Source organism: Psittacula echo, assembly GCF_963264785.1.
Source record: "Psittacula echo genome assembly, chromosome: 4".
Classification (NCBI taxonomy): domain Eukaryota; kingdom Metazoa; phylum Chordata; class Aves; order Psittaciformes; family Psittacidae; genus Psittacula; species Psittacula echo.
This window is the reverse complement of record NC_137738.1, coordinates 86,822,753-86,834,802: the sequence shown is the minus strand read 5'-3', so window position 1 is coordinate 86,834,802 and position 12,050 is coordinate 86,822,753.

Genomic DNA, 12,050 nt, shown 5'->3' with positions numbered 1-12,050 from the left:
AAGGCCTTTAGGTGGTGCTTATCCATCCTAAATTCCTTCCTCTTTCATTTAAGAATTTGTTCAGTCCATTTTGGTTTTCTTTCCCCAAAGCTACAAGGATCCTGGCTTTTATCTTGTGCTAGCAGGTTTGAAGTTATATAATTGCAACGTAGAAATCATCTTCTTTAATTCTTTCAGTTGTACAATTTAGCTACTACCATAAATGTTGTAGGGTTTTCCTGCATGATTCAGGAAATAAAACTGACTGTTTAACAACTGTCTTCTGCTGACTAAGCACAGTGGGGATGTACCAATGTATGTTAGTTTGTGACTGTTGTTATTGTAAAGAAGCAATAATAATGTTTTCTCAAAGCCATTACTGTGCTTAGTGAACCCCAGTGAGTGTTCTGTTCTGCAGTAGAAATGAAGTATTGCATCTTTCAAATTTTCTGTTGGTGCTCAAGAGACACAGATTTATTGCCTGAACGTGGGACGTGTTGGGCAGCTACAATTGCAAGCCCATTATTCAGGCAGGGGTTCTGGCTGTTCAGCTGTGTTCTTCAATGGGCTCTTCATTCTTTTCACTTGGGTGATCTGTTTGATCTTGATAATCTGTCTGACTTGCTTTGTTTAATCTGTCTTGTCTTTTTCTTTCCTTTCTGCCCTTGGGCTCAGTAGCCGATGAGCTAGTTACGTGTGTTTTATCTGGTTATGAACACTAGTTCTTTAGATGCTACAGTAAAATCTGATATTTCTGAAGGCTTCTGAAGTGAGATTTCAAGACTTTTCTAATATAGTCCATGGATTTCTGAGCTTCCCTGTGGTGCTGTATGTGAGATATGATCTACTATGTGAGTGGCAATAGGTGTCGTGTGATGGGGCAGGCACTGGCTTTCGTGGCTGATACCCACAGGTGGATGTAGTGGGAGAACAGATTGTGGAAGCAGATAGATGCTTGAAGCATGTGCTGTCTGTCAGCTCCTGCTGAGTGCAAGGACCTGGCAGGATCCTGTAGACTGGGGCTTAGGGAGTTCATACACTACAGGATGCAGGGAGGAGGCGTAGTGCTACGTGATGGGTGTGTGCAGGCTGGTCTCGCAGCTCTGAGGCAGAGACCAAATGCACAAGTCTTGTGCTACTCCCTGCAATAGGTCAGTAGTGAGCACACTCACGTAGTGAGGAGGCAGTTGCCTCCCTCAAAGTCCATGCATGGGAGCCCTCTTCTCAGTAGTAAGTGGTTACTCCCAGCAGGTGGGATAGGGTTTTGCTCATCAGTAAACTGTGACAATCCTTTCCTAGAGTAGAATACTGTGAAACAAGATGTAGCATTTATTGAGATTTAACTTTAAAAATCCAGAGTATTACATAGATAGTATTAAGATTCTGATTTTTATTGTAATTGAAACCAAGGTACCTCAGCTTTTTGGTTTTTTTCCTTCCAGCCCATTAACTTCACTGGAAATGTACTGACACCAGTTTGAAATACTAAGAACTTACTTTAGTCATATGTCAAATATAAAAGGTTCTGATTATCCTAAGCCTAGTAGCTGCATAGAATTGTAGAATAGTTAGGGTTGGAAAGGACCTTAAGGTCATCTAGTTCCAAACCCCCTGCCATGGGCAGGGACACCTTGCACTAAACCATGTCACCCAAGACTCCATCCAGCCTGTTCTTGAACACTGCCAGGGATGGAGCATTCACAACTTCCTTGGATAACCCATTCCAGTGCCTCACCATCCTCACAGTAAAGAACTCTTTCCTCTCTTTCCTTATATCCAATCTTAACTTCCCCTGTTTAAGTTTAAACCTGTTATCCCTTGTCCTGTCACTACAGTCACTAATAAAGAGTCCAGTCTTCAGTAAGATATAGCCTTAGTTTTGAGTAGGCTGAATGTTAGACATAACAGCAAGTTACTCTTTTTAACAGCACTTTTTTATTATTTTTTTTTTTATGTTTTTTTTTGGTTGGTTTTCAGCTGTTTAGGAATCCTTACATAGCTGAAGGAAGACAACAAGCTTGTCTAAAACCTGAAAGGCTATTGTCAAACTTCATAATTGTTAATGGAATTTAATGCATCTGAGAATAGTGCATTACTCATTTGTAAAACAGGAAGTCTATTAACTGCTTCTATATAAAGTAGAAATTATTTTTAGAACTCATTTTAAAAAAGTTATAAACTTTAGTTTATTTCTGAAGAAGCCAGGAAGCAAATTCTGCAATCCAGGAGGAGAAAGGGTAGTTTTGTTTCAGACTTTCAGGTTAAAATTTATACATTGTGCAGAGCTGCAGTCAGTTTATTCATGCATCTATAATACTACTCTGCTCTCAGTTTTGTATGTGGTGGAGAAACGAGCTGAGTGTAATACTTACTTTGTTCATTTTTACATATGTAGAGTAATAATTTTCTTCTTCTGTAGAGTGACTTACGATTCACGTTTTGCTTTTTCTTGAATTATGGAATCATAGGATCATAGAATAGTTTGGGTTGGAAGGGACCTTCAAAGCTCATCTAGTCCAGTACCTCTGCAATGAGCAGGGATGTAGAATCATAGAATAGTTAGGGTTGGAAAGGACCTTAAGATCATCTAGTTCCAACCCCACTGCCATGGCAGGAACACCTCACACTAAGCCATGTCACCCAAGGCTCTGTTCAACCTGGCCTTGAACACCGCCAGGGATGGAGCATTCACAACTTCTCTGCGCAACCCATTCCTGCCTCACCACCTTTACAGTAAAGAGCTTCCTCCTTATATCTAATCTAAACTTCCCCTGTTTAAGTTTTAACCCATTACCCCTTGTCCTATCACTACAGTCCCTGATGAATAGTCCATCCCCAGCATCCTTGTAGGCCCCCTTCAGATACTGGAAGGCTGCTATGAGGTCTCCACACAGCCTTCTCTTCTCCAGGCTGAACAGCCCCAACTTTCTCAGCCTGTCTTCATACGGGAGGTGCTCCACTCCCCTGATCATCCTCGTGGCCCTCCTCTGGGCTTGTTCCAACAGTTCCATGTCCTTTTTATGATGAGGACACCAGAACTGCACACAATACTCCAAGTGAGGTCTCTTGAGAGCAGAGTAGAGGGGCAGGATCACCTCCTTCGACCTGCTGGTCACGCTCCTTTTGATGCAGCCCAGGATACGGTTGGCTTTCTGGGCTGCGAGCGCACACTGCAGCCGGCTCATGTTCATTTTCTCATCGACCAACACCCCCAGGTCCTTCTCTGCAGGGCTGCTCTGAATCTCTTCTCTGCCCAGCCTGTAGCTGTGCCTGGGATTGCTCCGACCCAGGTGTAGTACCTTGCACTTGTCATGGTTAAACTTCATCAGGTTGGCATCAGCCCACCATAGAAGCGTGTCAAGGTCTTTCTATGTCTTTCTATTTTACAGTTTTAGATTAGAACTTCAGAAGGGATCTCATGGGGAATTGTCTTTACATGTAGAGGCTATAAGACATTTTGAAACTGTAATTCTAGCTTCCTGTTGTCTTTTACAGCCACAAGTGGATTTCCTTACTGTCCTTGGATGTTTCTTATGGAATATCTGTTGCTGCAGCTGTCCCTTAGAGAAACTTCCTTTGAGTTACAGTGTAAATTAAACACTGTGAATGCAATTGTTGAACCTGTCTTTTCAACCATTTTCTATGTTATGATGGGGCAGTAAATGAAGCTTCAGTGATAGTGGTATGAATTAGTCTCATTTTGTATATTTTCTGCAACATGTGGGGGAGGCATTTTCCATATCCAAGACCACCTTTTGCTAAAATCAACATTCATTATAGGTATTTTTTCCTCTCCTGTTCCTGTTCATTCAAAGTCTTTCTTGTTATTACACCTGCTAGTGAAAAATTAATGTTGGTAATTTTGTTTCTGAATCTACAAGTTGTTTAAAGCATGGAAAAGCTGCAAGCCTTGGTGCTTGGAAGTTAGTAGGGGTTCGTAAACTGAGAATTATGGAGACTGCAGGCATTTTATGAAGGTGCTCTTTATAGTAAGGAGATACTCTTTATAATAAGGAGGGGGGAGGTACATTAGCAAGACAAACAGAAATCCTTAGTGTGGACCTATACAACTGTCTTCTCAGTAATGTTGTTCTGTGCACGTGTGGTTTGTAGAGAGCAAAATCTTGAGACTCAAGATCTGTCACGTATCCATGAAAGGCAACTGCTGCATTATTAGCACCTATTGAGGTTTAAATAGCTTGGACATTTTCTTACAGTAAAGAATCTGAATTTTATTCATGCCAAAATACTTCAGATTATTTTGAAGCCAGGGACGTGTAAAAATACAACTTTTTGTTAAGGGAGTGATGACAAGTAATGATAAACAAGATTTGAAAAGTATGTTTTCAAATATGTGTTTTTTAGATCAAGAACTTGACTCATATTTTATTCTGAATTGCCTGAATCAGCATGATTCAGTGTGGGAAGTGATGCATAACTGCGCAACATTGATCCGTGTCCTGCATGTTCGCTGCTCATTCAGGAAGCCTGAAGCTTAATGTCAAATGTGTGGGTGAAGCAGTTAACGAGAAAATAAGTTGTTCTACTTATGTGGTGCTGAATAGGGGCATTATCTCGGGAAAAATCTGTTTCAGTGACTTGCTGTACTGTACAATACTTGTTACTTGGGGCTGAACCATGAATACAAGCTATTAGAATGCAAGCTCAAGGTCAAACATTCACTTTTGTTTCTGTTATGTACTCTCTTTTCTTGAAATGCTTTCAGCAAGATTGCAGAAATCATATTTTTTTTTTTCCTTAGAGATAGAGAGTACATGTGAGAAACTTCAAGAGAGTGGATAAACATTATTTTCTCATCTCTAAAACAGGATCATAAGTTATGGAGAAGTAGATACCAATATTTAGGTTTCCTTCTAGGACCACATAATAAATATTATTGTACATAATATTTAATGTTGCAAACCACAGACTAATTTGAGTTGTTAAAACTTCACTTTTGGACTATAGAAGGTGAAGAAGAGGTTTACTCAATCATTTCCAAATCAACAGGAGAATGAAGATGGCAGATATTAGGACTAGATGCTGAACTTAGGCTTCCATGGAAAAATGCCTTAGACATTATACATTTTTTTAAATTGAAGTCTGTTTGGTGCAGGTGTTCTTATTTAATTGATGTTTTAATGGCTGCATTACCTGGTTTATGATATATTTGCATAATATTTTGGTGTTATAAAAAGAAAATAAATGAAAATTGTTATTTTCTAGAGCGTGCATTATGACTGTATGATTAGAAATGTATTTCAGTATTTTACTCAAAATATTTTAGGAACACAGGAATAAGACTCTGTATTTGTATTAATAACTTTATTCACCAGGTGAAATAAATGTGTTCAATTGGACACTTCTGTAATTATCATGTGTAATGAGCTGTCCTTGATGAGAAACGGTGATTACTTTTTCAAGGACAGTAGTATCTAAGAAGTGAAAATGTGTAGGAAAAGTGTCTCTGTCAGGACTAGGTTTGCAGAAGATGGTAGGACTGATCTTCAGATCAGTGTATCATTTCACTTGTGTCATGAGAAAGAGCTTCTGATGGAAATTTTCGTGTTGTCGTCGGTATCTTGAAAGACAACCCATGCTTTGTAGAGCTAGGGGTCATGAATTTAATGCAGGTTTGACTAACACTTTCTGCTTTTGCTAAGAACTTGATTTACTGGGGAATCAAAATAGGTTTCATGAGGGGTCATTTTCCCTGTGACAAAAACACGGTAATTTGCATACGAGGCTCATCAGAATTACTAGAATAAATTATTATTTTTGTGTAATTTTTTTATTATAAAGCATTTATAAATCTCTGCATTGTAATTACATGTGCATAATAACATTTATGCAGCTGAAGCATATGCAGGTTTATAATGCAAGTGTTACGCCGCACTGAAGGATCTTCTCAGCAAGATTTCAGTCAAATCAGATGAAATTTCCAATTAAGGTAGTGCTTGGTCTGCAGTATTGAAAGTGTCTAGTTTGGATTAAGTTTAAAAGAAGAAATTTCAGAAATATGACTGCTTTTCTAGATGAAATTACTTGATTGCAGTAAAATTTAGAGCAAACTAAGAAAAATGCTCTTAGTGTTCATTTATATTTTATTTTGAGATAAAATATGTGTGCAACGCAGGTTATGATCTTGGACTAGTGATACAGTCCTCTAGTTTGTGTGGCACAGAACAAGAAGGAAAAGCTCTAAACCAGTTCTGGCTAGCAGTATGTGACGACAGCATTCAGTTTTAATTTTTTGGATGCTTGTGTTTGTTATGGTACACTTGACCTCCAGGATGGCCTCTAAAACCCAGGGTGGTGCCCCTTTTCTTCCTTTGGGTATTCAAACATTGCCAGCACAAAAGGCAGAAGCTAAGACTTATTCACTAGAAGTCAGGTGCCCTATGTACATGTTCAGGAACCTGTTCTTTTCTCTGGTTTCAGTAATTTTTTACCCTTACACCCTCTCATTCCATGAATATTTGTAGCTCTCAGCTTTCCCATCTATAAGCTAAATATAGTGCTACTGAGTTTACTAAAATCCTGTGTTCATGTTGGGTTCAGCAAGGTCTGCAGAATGTCATTATGATCTGGGAAGATGTATTACTAGACGGGTGAAAACTGGTGGGGTGATTGTGTTAGAGATGGCTAGTTGGTTGTAACTTACATGGAGGCTGGTAACTGGTGGTGTGCCTCACTGTTTGGAACAGGATGTGTCCTGTTTTATGTTTTGTGTGACTTGCAAGTCAAGCAATCCACAATTGCTCATGAAATTTGCAGGTGACACCAAACTGGGAGAAGGGGTGAGCAGTGGATGTGCTTGAGATACAGGGATGTCGCCCAGAGGGACATGGGCAGGTTGAAGGAGCTGGCTGGCAGGAGCTTTGTGAATTTCAGAATGATGAAGGCAAGGTTGTGCACGTGGGAAGAGGAGCTGCTCCAAGAGGAAGGTTCCCCTTCACTCAGCGCTTGTCAGACCACACCTGGAATATTGCATCCACACCCCACCCTGCTTCAGTACAAGAAAGATGTGAATAAACTGGAGCAAGTTCAGCACAATGCCACCACGATGGCAAGGGGTTGTAACACTGCCCTGTGGCAGAGGCTGAGTAAGCTGGGCTTGTTCTGCCTTATGGCAGCCTGCACCTGCCTGCTGGCAGGTTATCAAGAAGGTGGCAAGACAATGGCCAATGGTCATAAATGGAAGTAAGGGCAGTTCTAACTAGGTATAAAGGCAGTGTTTTTCTCTAGGAGGATGACCAAGCAGGAGAACGTGTTGCCTGGCAAGGTTTGAAGTCTCTGGAGATTTTCGGGATCTCAGTGGATAAGCAGCCTGGTCTCACCTGATAGATGACCTGGCTTTGAGGAGCAGGTTGGACTACATGACCTCTGAAGGTACCTGTTAACTTGAATGAGTCAAGCAGTGATTCTGTATCTTGCCTTGCAGTAATGATCTGTAAAGGGGAAGAACATAAATACTAAAAAATCCATAATGCCTTCTGCTTGTGTTGTGGGTAGGAGCCTTCAGACAAATCTGAAAAGGCAGTCTTTGCTTTCTTCCTCCTTTCCCCTCCTTCAGATGAAGTACTGAACAAGACTTAGCTTTAGGTGAAGAAATGTAAATAATACCCTTTAAAAAGAAGGAACAGAAAACCAGTCTTCAGCCATGTTCTTGGGGTTTGCTGCTGCTTGTCTGGGGTTTGCTGCTGCTTGTCTGGGGTTTGCTGCCACATTGTTCTCTAACTTCGAGTAATATGCTGCTTGGTGTGAGAGATGGTGGCAGAAAATAAAGTGAAGTAGTGTTTGGGGAAGTGGATTGAGCATGCAGTCTGAAAAATGTGCCTCTCTGTGGATCTGACATTGTTTGCACTGCAGCTGGTAATAGAATTTCCCCTGACTTTGAGTGAGGAACTGGGCTTTGTATTTATTTTCTACTTGAACATATGCAGTTCCTTATCTTTCCATTGCTTATTATTTAGGTAATTTTCTTTGATAAGCTGAAGAATAAAATCAGTACAGTATAGGGCTTTTACCTATGGATAAAACCAAATATACATTAAAAGAACTAATGTCCAGTCTTGATACAGCTTCGTTCAATGGTTTGCAGCATGTGATGATAGGCTGTCATAATATAAATGCCTGCTTCATTCACACCCACTATAGTATAAAAGCATTTCTTAAAAATACCCTACAGTTTGTGTTTCTTAGGAATGGTCTTAAACAGAGAATAAATTGTGCAAAACCCCCTAATTTTTTTATTTTTTTTCTGTTTAACAAAAGCCATCTTGAGGTATAGGGGGGAAAAAAGGAAATTCTTTTTTTTTTTTTTTTTTTTTTTTCTGCATTCTCTTCTTTTCTTGCTTCTCTGCACCCCCAAAAGTGTCTATATATCAAATTTCAGCCAGATTTACTTCCCAGTGGGAGTTCTGTAGTTACAGCTGGAAGAAGACTCAGTTGGGCATTACACAGCAATATTCATTAAGTGACATGAACACAGGAGGATTTTAGACACTCACGGGCTTCGTCTTCACAGTTTGTGGTTTGTTTTTTTTTATTCTTATTTTATTTAAGTTGTAGGCCTTCAGGCTTTCTCAGAGAAGGGACTTTGCAGCTTGCCTGCGCTAAGCTTTTTCCATGAGTCACAGTTCCTTGGAAATCAGTCTCCTTGTTTCATCTTTTCTGTTTTGTTTTAAAAAATGCTCACTGGCTCATTCTTTCTGCAGTGTTGAGTGAAGAATCCCGATGTCACTGCTGTTACAGTGCACACTCCTTAAAGAGAAGGTATGTTGCCTTTACAGTTCTTAGGATGGTAGAGCTGCAAAACTTGGCAGCGTGTGCCCTTTGGGAGCTCAGTGTATAGGTCCTGTGCCACAAGGTCTGAATGCTGTGCTGTATCGTTGTTTTGGCGGAGTTTGCATCAGTCCTGTTTCTGTTACCTATTGACTATTGTACAAGTAATGACTCCTGGAAAATAGTTTTGATGAAGTGTAAATGCAGATGTTGATCAGTATTTGTATTCCTGTAGCTGAGAACTGGTGGTTTGTTTTTTGTCCCACAATTAGAGGAAACTATTGAATGAAATCTGATGTGCAGCCATAGCTGAGAAACCTAGCCCTGAAGACAGAAAGAGTTACCAGAGGTAATGAGAGGGGAAACTGAGTCACAGAGAGAGACACTGGTTTTATTCTATAGTCTTTGGACAAGCACACAGGCATCTTTGTTTCTTTGCTAAAACTGCCATTTGCTGTGGAATTAGGATTTTAATCTAATGGATGCCAGGCCACTAGCCTCTGTTACATTAGCACTCTCAGATGGTAAGGTCTGCTGTGGGACATTGCAGGCTTCCACTTCCTTCCATGGAAGTCTGACTAGCTTTCATGGACGAAGGTGAGGGCCGAGAGGTGGAAAATTTGATATATGTTGGAGATCACTTCATAGTCAGCTGATCCAGAGTGAGTGCCATTTGAGGTCTAACTCCTTCAACTGCATGGGACTTCTCTCTGAGAAGGGAACAGTTTGAGTCATTAAATGGAGGTTATACTACCTTTGAGAAATGAATTTTATATGGGGAAAAAAGCTCTGTATTTTTATAACCCGTGTCACATCCAGTACATCAGGGCGGTTGTTCAGTTTTCAGATTCATAGTTTTATAATGCAGTGCACATGAACTTAAGAATAGCTCATGTGTTTCATGTTTAATAGGTTATATTTTCTATTTGCAGTTTCTAAATTCCTTTGGAACAAAATTTTAGTATTGTGTCTTGAAAGCACATAGCTGTTCAATTTCCTAAATAAATTCAGGTTAAAGTAAATAACATCTACTCAATGGTCACAGCATTGCATCTGGAATTCAGTACTCACTGTTGGGTCCCAGTACAAGTGGCAAACTGAAGCCAGTCCAGTGATTGCCACCACCATGGCTGTGGGAGGGAATAGGTCAGAAGAGGCTCAGGGAACTGGGTTTGTGTTGTTTAGAGAAGAAAGGCCTGAGTGGGGTTGAATTGCAGTCCTCTGCTCCCTAAGGTTAGCTTGGAAATAAGATGGAGTCAGGTTTTTTTCAGGGGTGCACACCAGCAGAATGAGAGGCAATGGCTGCAAGGTGCTGCAAGGGTAATTCCAGTTGGACATAAGGGGAAAAACTCTTTCCAGAGTGTCTGCGTAAGCACAGGAGTGGGCTGCCCAGGAAGGGGATGAAATCTCCACCTTCATTGGGTTTCAGAACTAGTGTGGAAAAAGCCCTGAGCAACCTGATCTGTTTCTGAAGACACCTGTGCTGCCTGTATGTGAGAACATTGAGAGATCCCTTCCAGTTTCATTTGAGCTGTAATTTCCATGATAGTTTTTTGAATGCACCTCTGTAGCTATGTGGTATGCAACTGGTTTAGCAGCAGAATCTGTGGGGAAACCACTTGAGCAACAAACGCAAACTGTGCCATATGCTGCTAGTCAAGTTAAATCATTTGTCTTAATCTTGATTTAAACATCTTCAACTTGAGTTAGTTCCCCTGCCTCTCAATAGAAGAGTGAAAAACTTCTCTTTGAAATATGGTGCTGTCAGAGATCGCTCATGAGCGAGCTGTCTGCTACATAAAATGGCAATTATTTTTATGGAGGGTATTACTGGAATGTGCAATACCAAGCTCTTTTCGCTGTTGCAGTGTTTTCCTCAGCATCTGAAAAGTGGAGAAAAATATGTGGAACTTCAAGATGAATTAATGCAATATATAAGTCAACACCTGAGGCATTCTTAAGCGAGAAATTGTATCTTTCTTCTTGTGAATAACTGCACTATTCAGATGGGAGCAAGCAGGTCAGTGCCTAGGGCTCTAACACTGGCTCTGTGTCCTTCCTTGACACAAATCTTGTGTAATTTGAAGCGTGTCACTGTGAGCTAGATCAAACTGAAAAACAAGCTGAAAACTTCCATACCTCTGCATATTGTTAGTGAGGAAGAAACGGATTTTAAAAGTCATTGTTGAAGTTAATTTCCACAGGTGTTTAGAATTTTTCATCATACATTTAAATAAAAATATAGCCTTTTAGCTACTCTTACAGAGGTATTTGGAAGAGATGCTGAGACTAAGTGTCAGGTTTCCTGGTTATTGCATGTTTCATGCTTGAAAATCTATGTTGCACTGATGATGCAACTTTAAATGAATAAAGAAGAATAGCTTTTTCTTCAGGCCATAATTTTCCCTCATTTTGGCTGACAGTTTTGGTGTGGCAAGGCACATTCCAGACATTTGTAAGCAGGAACACGCCTCTGAGCTCTGCAGATGTAAATTGCGGAGGGAGTCTTTAGAAGGGGCACTGTACAATGAAAGCCTGTAATGGAATATTTTGTGTTATAGAGAGATGTTGTAAATGTGGATGAATCCTTTCTGAGCCTTGGCTCTGAAGCTACTTGGTTTTATCTGGTTTAAAAAATTATTCAAATATTAATTATTTGATTTATTAATTATTTGATTTAAAAATTATCAAAGCTTTAGACAATTTAAGAGGAATGTTGTATGTTCAGAAAATGCATCTTGTTATGAATTGTCTCATCATATGAGGATCTTGAGCTACCAGAGTTGTTATCCTTCCTGGCATGTCTGCCCTGATGATTTGCCCTTGCATGCCTGATGTCAGGGAGGTAAATTGCCTGGTACCTCTAAGAATAGATCCTTTTTTGAGGCATTTCCTTCTCTTCACTGCCACATCTTCTGTAAGTGGCAATTGATTTGATGCCTGTATCCCAATTCATTTATAGAATCATAGAATAGTTAGGGTTGGAAAGGACCTTAAGATCATCTAGTTCCAACCCCCCTGCCATGGGCAGGGACACCTCACACTAAACCATGCCACCCAAGGCTCAGTCCAACCTGGCCTTGAACACCGCCAAGGATGGAGCATTCACAACTTCCTTGGGCAGCCAATTCCAGTGCCTCACCACCCTTACAGTAAAGAATTTCTTCCTTATATCCAATCTAAACTTCCCTTGTTTAAGTTTTAACCCGTTACCCCTTGTCCTGTCACTACAGTCCCTGATGAATAGTCCCTCCCCAGCATCCTTGTAGGCCCCCTTCAGGTAT